The sequence below is a fragment of the Strix uralensis genome, chromosome 23 (genome assembly GCF_047716275.1).
Source record: "Strix uralensis isolate ZFMK-TIS-50842 chromosome 23, bStrUra1, whole genome shotgun sequence".
NCBI lineage: Eukaryota > Metazoa > Chordata > Aves > Strigiformes > Strigidae > Strix > Strix uralensis.
Genome location: NC_133994.1, coordinates 530954 through 544343, shown reverse-complemented (window position 1 = coordinate 544343; position 13390 = coordinate 530954). Strand labels below are relative to the sequence as shown.

General features: G+C 45.2%; 1 protein-coding gene and 2 long non-coding RNA genes across 13 annotated transcripts in view; all 3 read left to right on the top strand.

Moving 5' to 3' along the window:
• Positions 1-13390, top strand: part of CAMTA1 (calmodulin binding transcription activator 1) — a 305462-nt gene that overhangs the window by 30342 nt on the left and 261730 nt on the right. The window lies entirely within an intron of this gene.
• Positions 2471-4817, top strand: LOC141954009 (uncharacterized). The gene is made up of 2 exons (XR_012632062.1): positions 2471-3047; positions 3114-4817. It is a non-coding gene; the product is annotated as an uncharacterized LOC141954009 (long non-coding RNA).
• Positions 10737-13353, top strand: LOC141954008 (uncharacterized). Its single transcript, XR_012632061.1, has 2 exons — positions 10737-11326; positions 12988-13353. It is a non-coding gene; the product is annotated as an uncharacterized LOC141954008 (long non-coding RNA).

Below are 13390 nucleotides of genomic sequence, written 5' to 3'. Positions count from 1 at the left end.
TATCTCCTGTTAATGCGTCATGGTTGGGTTCACTGAAATGTAACAGAAGTGTTTAAAATTCAGGTGTCTGGGGGGCCAAGGTGAAGTTGAAGATCAGTCCAAATAGGTCTACGATCCCTTGCCTTTATTCCTTCTGGGCAGCCGGGCTGGAAGTTACACGGCAATACCTGCAGTATAGTTTTAGTTTTTAGTAGCACTGTCTTACAGTACCTTTGCCACATTTGTGGGAATAATTTAATAATTGAAGCATCAACTTTGAGAAATTCCCGTAAAACTCCAGTTAGTGTCTGCGTGTTGCAAGCTAACTGTTCTTGTCCCTCTAATCAGTCATTTGTAACATCTAAACACGTAAATGAAAACCGCCCTCCCGAGTGTAATGACTGCGAGTGGCAAGCTGAGCGCAGGATCAAATACGGATCAGTTCGTGTGTAGTTTTCAAAGTTGGGTCCTTCACCCCCCTCCTTCTTTCGTCTGAAAGTTGAAGTCAAGTCTATGTATTTTTAACATACTAAGCACTGTGACAGAATTAATCGGGTTTTTTTGGGAGTTGCTGGCGTTGGCTCTTCTGTGGAGATGTTTTTGTCTTGGGTCATTTGAATTGAAATGTAAATTGTAAAGAACGTGGGTTGCAGCGTCTCTGTGATGGCACTGATGCTGACGGGGATGGGACATGGAGTGATAACAGTTCCAGTGGCTCTAAAAGGTGATGCTTTGACAAAGGTGAGAAAGCAAGCTCTCTGCACAGGTTTGTGGCAGAGTGATGCTCTTCGTTACTGGAAACGGGTTGTTGGTTTTTAGTCGCTTTTCTCTAGTGTTTCTGTTGTCCCTAGTTCAGACCTTGTGTATACATTTACACATGCAGGCTTTTGGCTTTCCTGCTTGAACAATGTCTGGTGTGTGGAGCCTCCCAGGGTACAGAATGTGGCAAATGAAGTTAATCATATAGCTGGGAATCTTTATTATTCATAAGCATGAGGCAAATGGAAAAGCGTAGGCGCTTGTGAGGTGTATTAGGCTAGAACTAAAATTTGGGAGCGTAGCCTTTCTGAAGGATGTGCCAGCGTTCTGGAGGGGGGGAAGGTGGATGGTTTGGATGGTGCTTGCCAGCATATTGCTGGTGTAGGTTGGTCTCATACCTTAATTCTAGACGGATTGTTTGCTAATATCTGCAGATCATCAGCTGGTATGTTAAAAAAACAAAACCAACCCACTTCTGTCTTTGAATGTCAAGTTTGTCACACTCATTTGTATCTCTCTCCTCCAAAATCTGTCCCTGTGGCTGCCACGCAGTGGGGACGAGGAGCTGGTTCTGTACGTGGGTTCTTACTGGTGCCGTCTCTGCCAGCCTCTGTGGTGTCAGTTGCAATTTCCCTGTTGCATTATTTAAAAGGAAGAGCTTTTCTTGTGGCCAGAGATTTTTGGCCTCATTAGCTCAGTGAAAAAAAAAAAGGAGAAAAAGGCAGAATCTTATGCCTAGATGAAGTCTTGGAAAATTTGTGTTAATTACGGGGGAGGAGGGAGCTTAGCTTACAGATTTTATTTTCCTCCACACCCCCAACCTAGAAGTTTAATTCTGCTCACTGTTATAAAACTTGAATTTTTCTTAGGGTATAATTGAATAATAATGTTGGATTACATTTCAGAGTCATTCCGAAGGGAATATATTTTTTCATCTGAATACACAGGTGTTCTGTCTATGCTGGTGAAAGCACGAGTTGTAAAATATAGAAGAAAAAGATGTATTCTATACAGTGGTGCTTCCAGAATCTTTGTGTTCATTTCGGAGTCACTGGCACTGCTTGTGAGAGGTCTCACCGATAGGGAGGTTTATTAAAAGATGTAAAAGAAATAAAATGTTTATAGTAACTTACACATCTGCATATGCCTATGACATTGCTGTCCTCCCTCAAACTCGTATGTGTTTGGACAGACTCGTGGATGTCCGGTCTCGCCACAGACTTCTCCAGAGCGTGAGTGGGGCGGCAGTTGGTGTGGGATGGATGGATGCTGGAACCCAGCTATGACCTGGCTGCTTTCTGAAACCCTTAAGCATGCTTTTTCTGCTCCTTTGTGTGGGGATATTTCAAGGAAACTTAAACATGGCCCTTGTGGGCATCTGTGGGTCCTTGAAATAAAGTGCAAGTGTACGTTCCGCCCCTGGGGCTGGTGGGCAGCCTAAAGGGCAGGCATGGCGCGCTGGCGTGGGCTGGGGCTGCTGACGGGGCCCTTGCATCTGCAACGGAGACGCTGCCGACGCCGAACGCGGAGGTCAGGGAGCAGCTGGGGTTTGTTCTTTCCTCTACCAGGGCATCGCCATGGGAACGCTGCGAATAACTTTTTCTGAGCGCTTTCATCTGCAGATTGAGGATAATGGTCATACGTTGCTCTGGATTGGGTAATTGGGATGGAGAAACAATATCCTTTGAGAGCTGAATAGGTTGTGGTTGACTTTACACTTAGTAAAATAATGCTGTGAGCAGCAAGAGAAATGGAGCATTTAAAAATGCTTAGAACACGTTATTGAGATGTTTTCTTTCCATCAGATTATGCAGTTTTAACTGAAATGTTTGATGGAAATATATTTCCATATCAAGATGTCATCTCGTCTTAAATCAAGTTTATAGTGGTTTTATATTTCCTAGTGAAGGAAGTGTTCCTTCTAATTCAATTTTTTTTTTCCAGAGATACAAAATCATAAGTTTAGCCAAGCAATTTAATTACAGATTTACATTTTTTGAGATGCCTGTGAAAGTGCGTGTGTGCTTATTTCTCTTGCTCTGGGGGAGGATAGAAAGGGGATTTTCATATGATTTCTCACATTAGGACAAATCAGTTAATTGCCAGAAAATTCTGCAACGCTCTGTGCACGTGAGGGAGTTCCTTGCTCTTGGGTTTTGGTAGTCGTTCATTTTGAACTCTGTTAGCGTTTGCAGTACAGGTCTGGCTCTGATTTGAGGGAGCGTGTGGAGCGAAGAGGTCCCATGGCGCGGTGCTTGGCGTGCTCGTGGTGTGCCCCGGACGTGGATTTGGGGGGCGCCGGGTCTCCCGTGGCGCGGTGCTTGGCGTGCTCGCGGTGCACCCCAGACGTGGATTTGGGGGGCGCCGGGTCTCAGGTCCGGCTGGGGCCGATGCTCCCAGAGCACCGTGGTGCAGAGCGGGCGTCTGCGGGCAGGGAAGGTGGCAAAGGTCGCTGGCTCGTTACCCGCTAATCGCTCTGGGCGGCAAGAGACACTGTCTGCAGGGACCGCATCCCGCTTCTTCCTGCCGAGCGAGTGGGGTGTCTGGGAGCCGGGAGCTTCCCAGGGCGCTGCGCCCGGCGGTGCGGGTGGGTGCAGGGGCTCAAGGGTGCTGGAGTAACCTTGTCTCTGCCCGGTGCTTGCCAAAAGCGGGATTGCAGCTTTGAGCAGAGATGCCTTTCATTAATGGACTTGGCAGCCGCAGTCATTAATCATCCTTGTAAACTTAATGACACAGTACGAGAAAGAAGAAAAAGTTAAACATCGGAAATGTAAAATGCTACCTAGGGCTTTTGTTTCTGACAATATTCTATATTTACGTTCTCTGTTGGGAGAAGCCCAGAATTTCCACAGTAGAAAAAACCAGTAGTAATTGCTTTGTGTGCTTAGGCTTTTCTTGAGGCGCCAGGCAGAAATGCCCCGTTTTCCGATGTGGTAGCTAGCATCAACTTTTTACAGATTGCAGGCTTAGGTATTGCTTGGTAGTATGCAAATAAGTGCAATTACAAAACTCTATTTGAGCGCTGTTTAGCGTAGGAAGAAATTCTTCAACGGCACCGCGATGGGGACCTTGAGTCGCGCGCTCTGACATCGCTGATGTGCTCTTGCGTTTCTGCTTTGCTTGCACGACAGCGACATTCTCTTCTGCTGCTTGACATCAGGTTATTTCCCGTCTTTTCTCTAAAGCGCAGGGATGATCTTGAAGGTTTGGAGAATTGCCTGAGGGACGTAAGGGACCCAGACTGATTTGGGAAGTGAGTCTCGAGCGTTTGGGCTGGCTATTCCGCCGTGAAACGCTAGTGAGGAGTAGGGGAAAGCGATACCTCGTCTGCCACCTGCTACTCCAGTTCCCCCTCAGCCCCCTGGCGCATCCGCGTCAGGCAGCCAGTTACCGCACGGCTCCTGTCAGCACAAGTTTGTTCATCGGAGTGCCACTCTGGGTAAAGACAGAGCCCAACGGCATGCTGCGACTTTTTGGTTTTTTTATCAAATGCTTTTAAGTGCCTTTTAGAATTAACTCTTATGGCTGAAAACTTAAAGCACCTGTTTGTTTCAAGGCTGCCCTGGACGGCGTGGTGTATTGTAACTCTTCACTGCGTTACTGTACCAGTTCGTACCTTATTTACCCAAGTAGGTTAATGCATTAGAAATCTGTGGGGTCAAGCAAGCGTGTGGACCAGCTTTCATCATCCCCGCAGTCCGAGCGAGGAGGGGGTGTCCGTCCGGGTCACAGCATCCCCTCTGCAATAAGCCATCACGATGGCAAAACTTTCTGGAAAAGCGACAGCACTCGTTAGTTTCCTGAGGACAGTGAAGTTATTCAGTGTATTTTGTTTAATGCTTCCCATTAAGCTGAAGTTAATTCAGATGTGTTTTGCTTAAGTGCAGAGTTTCCCGAAGCCAGAGGCTGGCTGTTGTCGTGAGAGCTCTGCGGCTGCCGAGCACTTACAAAGCTGGAACGTCCTCGCGGTCTGCATCGGCTCTGTGATCTCTCAAGAGCAATGAGAATATTTAATTTTGACTAATTGCCTGCTGCCCATGTGATCCCAGAGTATAAAATATTACGGTGGTGTTGGCAAATGCTATTGTTGGGAGTTTTGTTGCTTTCTGTTCCGCCTGGAGGAGCAGCGGGGCGGCGGTCCCAGCCCGGCTTGTGCGCGCTGCCCATGTGCCACCTCCTCCTGCCACCGCCGCTCTGGCACACGGGGTTGCCCTTAGGTTTGTGCTGAGCTGGGGGTGGAAACACGTTAACGTAAGGTTTTATGAATGAAGGGAAGTGCCTAGTTGAGGGCAAAACGTTTGCCAGGTGCTGGAGCATCTGTGAAATGAAGACCAGGGGTGCTGGCTCCCGCCCCGTGTTGGGGTGGTGGAGGTGTCTGCTGGCCGTTGGAGGCGGGCAGGAACGTCCCACCTGAGCCGGTCACTGGCTGGGCCCTCGTGCTACCTGGCACTGCGCCTGCCAGCGCCTGCCCGTCCTCTTGGCCAGCAACAGAAATGTAAGGACACCCACTTTCTTTAAAGGAGAAGAAAAAGCTCTGGAAGTGAAATCAAAGGGGAAGAACGTTTACACCCTGCCTAGAGCAGAGTCAGGAGTAAACTGTTTGTACACCTGACTGACGCTGTCTAGCACGTGTGGGCGGCTTTTCTCGCTGTGTGTGATTATGATTTAAGGCTGATCAGTGAACGAGATGGAAATTTCTCTTTAACAGAAGCACTTCATTATGGGTTTATTTTGTGAAATTAATGAAATTCTGCGCTTTGCCTAATGTACAAAGCAGAAAATCTGCTACTGGCTTTGCTTTTGCAGTTCCTCAGTCATGTTTACATAATTAGTAAATGTTGTGAACAGGCTCGGTGATTTAGCAGAATTGAAAGGTTACCATTCCTGGCAATTTTAAACAAAAGCAGTAATACCTGCTATGCCGTTCATGCTCTAATAGAGGGATTCCTCATCTTCCTCTTAGGAAAATCTAACTTTTTTTTTCCCTCCCTTTTCTTAATAGGACCAACGCTGTAATTGTATAATGATAAGTCTTTAAAAATGGCTGATTTTGCAGTTCTGTGCAGTTAATGTGTCAGAGTCCTGGGACCAGATTGAATTCTGTAAAGCATAGCAAACAGATGAAATGTATTGTTTTGGATAATGTACAGCCCTCCTGGGTTTTTTCCCAAGTGAATTCGATTGAATGAATTAAATTAACTTTTTTACCCTTAATGATAGCTAAAGAAAAAAGTTACTTCATAATTAGTTTTAGTATATTATACACAAAGTATAAAGTGCTGATGGTATTTAACTTGCTGGCTTTTTGACATTAGTGACCTATCAAAATACCTCTGAATATTTTTGCAAATTTTGAAACTTTCTAGCAATCAGTTTGGGGTGGAATTGTTCCAGTTTGCTGGGTGCACTCCTGTAGCCGTGCCTGCCGACGGGCTGCACGGTGAGCACCCTCCGACCGTGGTATGTCGAGGTGCAGCTGGTTGTGTTCGCGGTGCTCGGGAAGCGGATGCGCCGTTTGTGTGCAGCACCGAGAGACGGAGCAGGCGGGAACAGCTCTTGGGTTCAGGGATGAAACCTCCCAGCAAACCTCAGTGGCTACTTCAGATGGAAGGGACTTTCTTTTTCTTTGCCACATCAGCCACCTCCAGGTTCCTCTACCGAAAGTGTTGAGTGAACAATTGTAGTTTAGCAGCAACAAATGCGTGTCCAGACATCTGTTCTTCTCTGAATCCTTGGTCTATCATATACTTAACACAATTTCAAAAAAAAAAAAAGGAAAAGGAAAAAGTATCATAGATTGCTCTAGGAATGCAGGAAAATAAGGTGAAATATAATTTACTCCAGTTGATGAACTGGTGTGCTTTTCCTAACCTGCATCGACTGTTGGGGCTCATCCTCATTAATGGTACATGGCTACTCTGAAGTGTAGTATCAAAAGAGAATGTGGAATCAGGTGTAGGGGGAATAAAAAGTTGGCGTTAGCAGCTATGTAAACCCTTCTTCAAAAGTGAGAGAATTAGCAGAGTGCATTGATTTAATTGTTGCTTAGCTCTTTGTCTGCCGGGACACCAACAGTACTGGTAGGTACCGCAGTATCATGTATTTGGATCTCTGGCTTGCCCAGCACTGAGTAAAATACTCACTGGTGTGTTATGTGAGTCGTACTTTGTACCGTATTTTACAAGGAAAATGTTACAACAAAGTCAATTTACAAAGTCAATTTAAGTGTGTCTCTGCCAGGGACTGGCATATATAAACACAAATGAATTGGTTCACTTGTCGAATGAATGGAAACTGAGGATATTACATTTTGTAAGTGATTGAAATCCTGTCTTCTTGGTCTCATGTTCGCTACTTCCAAGGGTGGCTGTTTCATTTTGAAGAGAAAAATCAGGGGATTTAGATGAAAACGAAAAACTAGATATGAAGGAAAAATTAGTGCCAATAAAAGCGAAGACTTTATGCGGGGGTAGTACTTAAGAAAAAGGACTGAGAGTGAAACCAATTTGTTTTCTGCAAAAGGAGTGATCATTGGGGGGAACAAAGTGTGCCTGGGGGGAGAGTGGGAGAGGGGAGAAATCTGTTGCAATAGGGGAGAAATTAAAAAAAAAAAAGTCTGTGTTCATTCCTTTGGAATTGGTGTCTGTACCCAGCTTGCAGCCATGGCTGTGGATCGTGCAAAGGGGAGCAGGGGGTGGCCGGCTGGCAGACAGCAGAAGGGAGTTAGTGAACCTCGAGTCCGCTGCCATCCCCTGGGTAAAATGCTCTTGGAGTTACGTAAAACTCATTTTCGTGCAAACTTCGTGTTGCCGGAGCAGCAGGGAGGGAGCCTCGGGCTGGCGCTGGGTGCAGCACCCGCGGCACGGGCCCTAGCGGGGCGGCCGGCGCTGGCAGCCCCTGTCCAGCCGCAGGCAGCTGCCCGCGTTCACCTCCCCATCGCGCGCTGGGCAGCGATTCCTGAGGTACAGGGTCTTCCTGATGTGGGAGTCGTGTTAATACCTTCCGGGCTTAATTAGCTGCTGAGTCACTGCAAAGCTGTGTCTTTGTTGTTGAATTATTTCTGTGTCGCTTGGTTTCCAAATCGCTTCCCTCCAGAATGAGGTGGTGGTACAGATCTGAGGTGCCAGTCTCGAGCGAGGGGCCCAGCCTCGGCACACGGGTGAAATACCAGCAGAAGAGCTGACGTTTTGGTTGGGTTCACAGAAACTGGAATTGATAAATGTTGGAAATAATGGCGAGAACTTAGTTTTAACTCCAACACGTGGCAGTAGCTTTAGCAGGAGTGTTTGCCAGACACTGCTGCTGAGGGGGGATATTAAAAATACAGATTCTCCTTTCTCCAGGGGGTTCTTGCTGCGATATGTAAAGCAGGAGTGATGGGGAAAGATGCCGAGGCAAGTCAGATCATTGCACTACAACTCTGAATGTGGTGATTTTTCTATCATTGGTGGCTTCTTTGCTGTACAAAGACGCACTTTTGCAGGGTGGGCTCGTTTCTTGGCTTCAAGCATGAAGCTGTTCTGGTCCGGGTGAAAGACTCCCCAGCCTTAACGCCTTGCCAGGCAGGGGAGAGCCGCTGAAATGGGGAGGGTTGTAGTGCCCTTGGTGGGTGCCTTTCTCCTGAAGTTATCTGATGTAAATATTACGCTCTCTGCATAAATTTAGTATAGATAATTGACTGCATCTTGCTCAGAAATGGGTACCAAAGGTTTCTTTTATATAGCTTCTGTGTAATTGGAATTCCAGGAGGGGAGGCCTTTGTCTTGGTAACCACGTTTGAATTACTTTTTTATTGTAGCGTTAAACCAATACGTTATGATGCTAGGAGTTCAGCGTGCGTGTGTGTCAGTAATTACTGTGTTTCCACAGTTAGAATGACTAAAGCAAACTCTTGAAAAAGGGCATGTAATACCCCGAAAGCAGATGATCTAAAAGCCCTTCATGTTCCTCCCGAAGCAGCGGGCTCCCTGGCGAAGGGACCGGCCGTGCTGAGGCAGGGCCACGTGCGTGGTGCAGCGCGGGCCCTGCTGGCTTTATCCCCAGCTCGGAAACCCCATCTTGTCCAATAAGAAACAAATGCACCAACATGGAAACAGGAAGACTTGTAGAAGCCATTCTACAGGGAGGTTCTAAAAAAACCTGTCAGTAAGGAAAGCAGGCTGGTAGCAGTAGGAGCAGAGCGGCGCCGGCAGGGTGGTGGTGGCGGCAGGAGGGAGCCCGGCGGCGCCGCGTGCTGGGTGTGGATGGCGAGAGCTTTGGTGGGATTCCGTGGAAGGTACTGGTTTTACTCACTGAAGCTCCTTTGTTTTGCAGAGATCTTGATGCAGACGCCCTTTTGGATTTCTTTTTAATAATGTGTGACCCTTCACCTTTGATCCCTTGACCTGCATTACTTTGGTAACCATTTCATTTTTTTAATTTCATTTCATTTTTAATTTTGGTGTGCAAGCTGTAACATTTCATCATTTTAAACTGTAGCGTTCTTTGACCTCCCCAAATGTCTTTTTTTTTTTTTTCCTATGGAGATATGTAATGTTGGCTTTTCTTGAATAAAAATTATTTCAGTTGTTTAAAAAAAAATAAAGTATGTAATTTTCATTGGTTTTTGCTTCTTTTAAGTTTAACTGTGTGTATGTTTCTTGTATGGTACATCACATTTTTTGACCTGTGTTCTCCCAGTATTAAATCTAATTTATTTTGATATTTCTGTACATCTTTGGTTTAATTTGCATTTCTCTACAGTTCTTTTGGTCAGAAAAAACATATGCTGGTTGTCCCCCATCCCCCCAACCCCGGTCACATTTTGATAGCTCAAAGTAATCATGGGAGCATTTAAGATACTTTTATGAATAAGAAATATTCTTTATTGTTAAAATTTTGTTCCCTGTCCTGAAGATAAGTTTTCCTAACCATCAGCTTAAAACTGATAGCTATTTTAATAAAAGATTAGGCTTTAGACCAAAATGAAAATCTCAGTTGAAACTCAATTTACAATTATTTTTACATTATCATTGAAGCCAAAAGGAAAGTTATCAATGCTCTGAGCTGTGCTTTAAGCGTGGATGTGCTTAAAGAAGCAGTGTTGTGGGTACGTCGGATAGTAAAGCCCCTAGAGTTTAGTAGCTGTTTCTTTCCATTTTTCTTCTGAAAGGGTACCGGTGTATAAGACAGATTTTGGCCAAATTCTATTTTTATCTTGTAAATGATCATACAAAGTCTACTGAGCATGGCCCACTGAAGTACAGATTATTTTTTAAGTGTCTCATTATTTTATTCTCTAACATTAAATGCTGAAGTTTTAATTGCACACAGATGAAGCTGCTAAATGAGCACTGAAATGGATTTAGGTCTTCTCTGAGCCTTGTTGATGCTTATAAAACTTTATATTGTTCATTAGAACTACAGATTAAAATTGCTGTGAGCTGTTCACCTATTAAAGTCAGCTCCGCTGACCTCACCTGGCTGCTGCCCGTGTCTGGCCTCTTTCGGAGGAGTCCAAAGCCCATCTGAAAACCCTCCTGCTGATACTTTCCCTAGCGAAACGGGCTGCAGCAGGCTCCGCTGCGGGGTTTGCCGGGGGTGCTCCTGACCCCCGGGGCTGAGCCCGAGCTGCCTGGTGTGCCCGCGAGCCCTCTGCAAGGCTCGGTGGGTTGAGCCCCAGCAGGTTTTACCCCTGAGCAGTGGGGATGCACCATCATTGCCAGAGTTTGTTTCAGGAAGCATCTCCTATTTTTAATTAGCATCCATGCTTGAGAAAATGGTTATTTCCAGCACTGATCTTCGCACTTAAATAGCAAGATCTCTGTTTTTAAACTGCCCTTCATTGTGTTTGCAGAGTCACCTGTTAAAATAACGTGGCAGTCAAAAACAGTGTTCACAAGATTCTGCTGACCAGTATCTCCTCTGTGTCGATGTACGTGTTTCTCTGAGCCAGTCGTTAGGAGCTGAGATGGACAGTCACAGCCTACATCAGTGTTTGGAGCATTCAGGTGGTTTTTTCCATTTCCCCTCCTGTTCCAAATTTTAGCTGTAATCGTTTTTGTAGGCCTAGAGTCATCAGTTCTGGTATACAAGGCTGCCGCTCCTACATCGAGCGTGTTTTGGGTAGCTGGGATTTGGCTTTCACTCTGTTTTAATGCTGCCTGTCAGCCTGAGAAGTACGATGCTCCAAAAACATCTTGAGCTGTTTCTCCAGTCTTCAGAACAGGGGTTTTAAAACTCAGTGGAAAAAAAATGCTTATTTTGCCCAAGAAAACTCCTTGAAGACTATTTTTCTCCTCCTTATAACACATATTTATATCAGCAGCAGTTAGATGTGAATGCCTTGACTTTCTAGGAAAGCAATTTTTAAAAAAACCTTTATTTAGACATCTGGAAACCAAAGGGAATCTCCCTCCTCTGTGCAGAGGGCTGGCTTTCAGCTGCCTCTTGGTAGAACAAATAGTGAGGGAAAAAAAGTGATGGAATAAAAATGTCTGATGTTGGGAATTGGAGTCAATAATATAAAAACACATGAGGTTGAAAGATGGCTAGAATTTCTTGTTTCAGGAGATATTTTGTCGTGTCCACCCTGCCTTCTTTTCCTAAGGTAAGCGCTCCTAGTGATGGCAGTAGTTGGGTGTATCTCACAAGCTGTTCAGGTGACACAGGATGATGCATGTTATCTTTTTCATGATCTTTCCAAGTATTCTGTTAGATGCAGATGGCTATTCACAGAAATCAGTGTAATGAATATGGATTATGCCTGTGTTGCTGCTGCATGGGCTTCCAGGGTGCTAGAGCTGCTGAGCAAGGAGGAGGTAGAGCCCTTGGAAAGGGAGGATAGGAATTGTTCTCAGTTTTCTGTATAAACAACAGTAAATACTAGTAAGGAAAGGTGCTTCATTAACAGGCAGTAGCATTGCCATTTATCCAAACTTGAAGTCTGTCTTCGGGTTTCTGCTGCAGTGTCACTGGATGACAGTAGGTAACACCAGCAACAACTGTCCATTTTATGGCAAGAGGCGATGGAACTTAATTCATTTTACTGAGCTTGTTTTTTACTGAACAGGAACTAAAATACATGTTTTCTTCAAACACTTAATCAAAGAACTATACAAATGCTGCAAAATGTTGGCAAAGCAAAACATTTGTCTGTTTAAATATTAAGAGAATACTCTATTGAGAGATTTGTTCCTGCTTCGAGGTTTTTCTGTTATTCAAAGCCAGAATATTGATAACATCCACTCCTGAAACAAGTCTTAATTTTGAAATTTATGCAGTATCTTCTACTGCTGGATGCTTTTATATGCTAACCTTAACATAAGGCTAAATGGCTGAAATGAAATACTTGGCACATTTACTAGCTGTAGAACATTGCATGTCTTGCAGTTCAGGTAATGCATCTGGGGTCAGATTAACCTAATCTGCTCCGTTCAGCCTGCCAGACCCACTTGTGTATCAATCATCTGCACGTGCTGCTCATTTAATAAAACACACATAGGCAACAGACAAATTGCTCACTTTCGTCTCAACTACTTTGAGAAACAGATGTATCAGTCAACACAAGCAAACATTGTTTTTTTTTCTATTAGTAATAAAACTCATCCAAACGTGCAGGATAAAAAAGCGTACAGGACAGATTTTTTCCCCCCCCAAAGTCTGTGTCTGAGAAAACACACAGATTTCTGTACAGAATCTGGCTGTACGCAGTAAACTTAACAAATGGGCAGCCATCCCCTCCTAGTGTGTTTTAGGGCTGGCGGCTTCTAGGCGAGAATCCTGTTGCTGTTGTGCTTGGAGGGGCGGGGGGGAGTTGCTGCTTTTGGGGGGAAAGCCCGGGTGCTGCTGCTGCCTGGCGGGGGGACGGGTGCCCTGGCCGCCGGCTTCTTGGGGAGTTTTCCTCTGGGATTGGGGCTGAATTTCCCAGGCTTCTCACCCCGCTTGCCGCTCTGTCTGTATATTGTTTCGCAAAGTCCTTAAATAATTTAATTACTGCTATTGCTTTAATCTTGAAGTTCTCGAAATGCATTAAGGTCTTTGATCGCTGAAGGGGTAAGCTGGCGCCGTTGGGCAGCCGTCCCCGGCTCAGTCTTGTGCTTCTGCTTTTACTCTGCTTACGGAAGTAGAGCTCCTGTAGCAGTCGAGACCCTGCATTTGGCTTTCTGTGTGTGCGGGAGCTAGGGTCCTCTGTCTTTCCTCCGCTCTTAGCTGCAGACCTCTGGTGAGAAAATGCTCGGTGATAAAAATGTGTTTTTATTTCTCCTTCAGGTTTGGCTTGTCTGCTTTTCAGCTCTTCTAGACATTGGAAATTCCAGTTTGTGTTTATTTTCTCTGGATTCCTTCCCACAAGACAGAAGTGAATTCAGCATGGATTATGGGGGAGAGCCTTGGCTGGGAATAAGGATAATTGCAGTCTCTGGCTGTGCCACAGATTTACTGATGATTTCTTTTAAGTTATTCACCTACACTGTATCTGTTTCCTCAGCTGTAAAATATGGGTAATTACCTCCATTGTAAAATGTTATGGGGTCTGCTGGTAATTATATGAATGAAGTGCTAATTACAGTGATTATTACTTGGACCTAGTCTCGATCTGGGTGATGTTCCTGTTGTGATGAACCTATGAAACAAATACTACAACTTGTCTTTCTCTGTTCTTTGTGAGGGACCT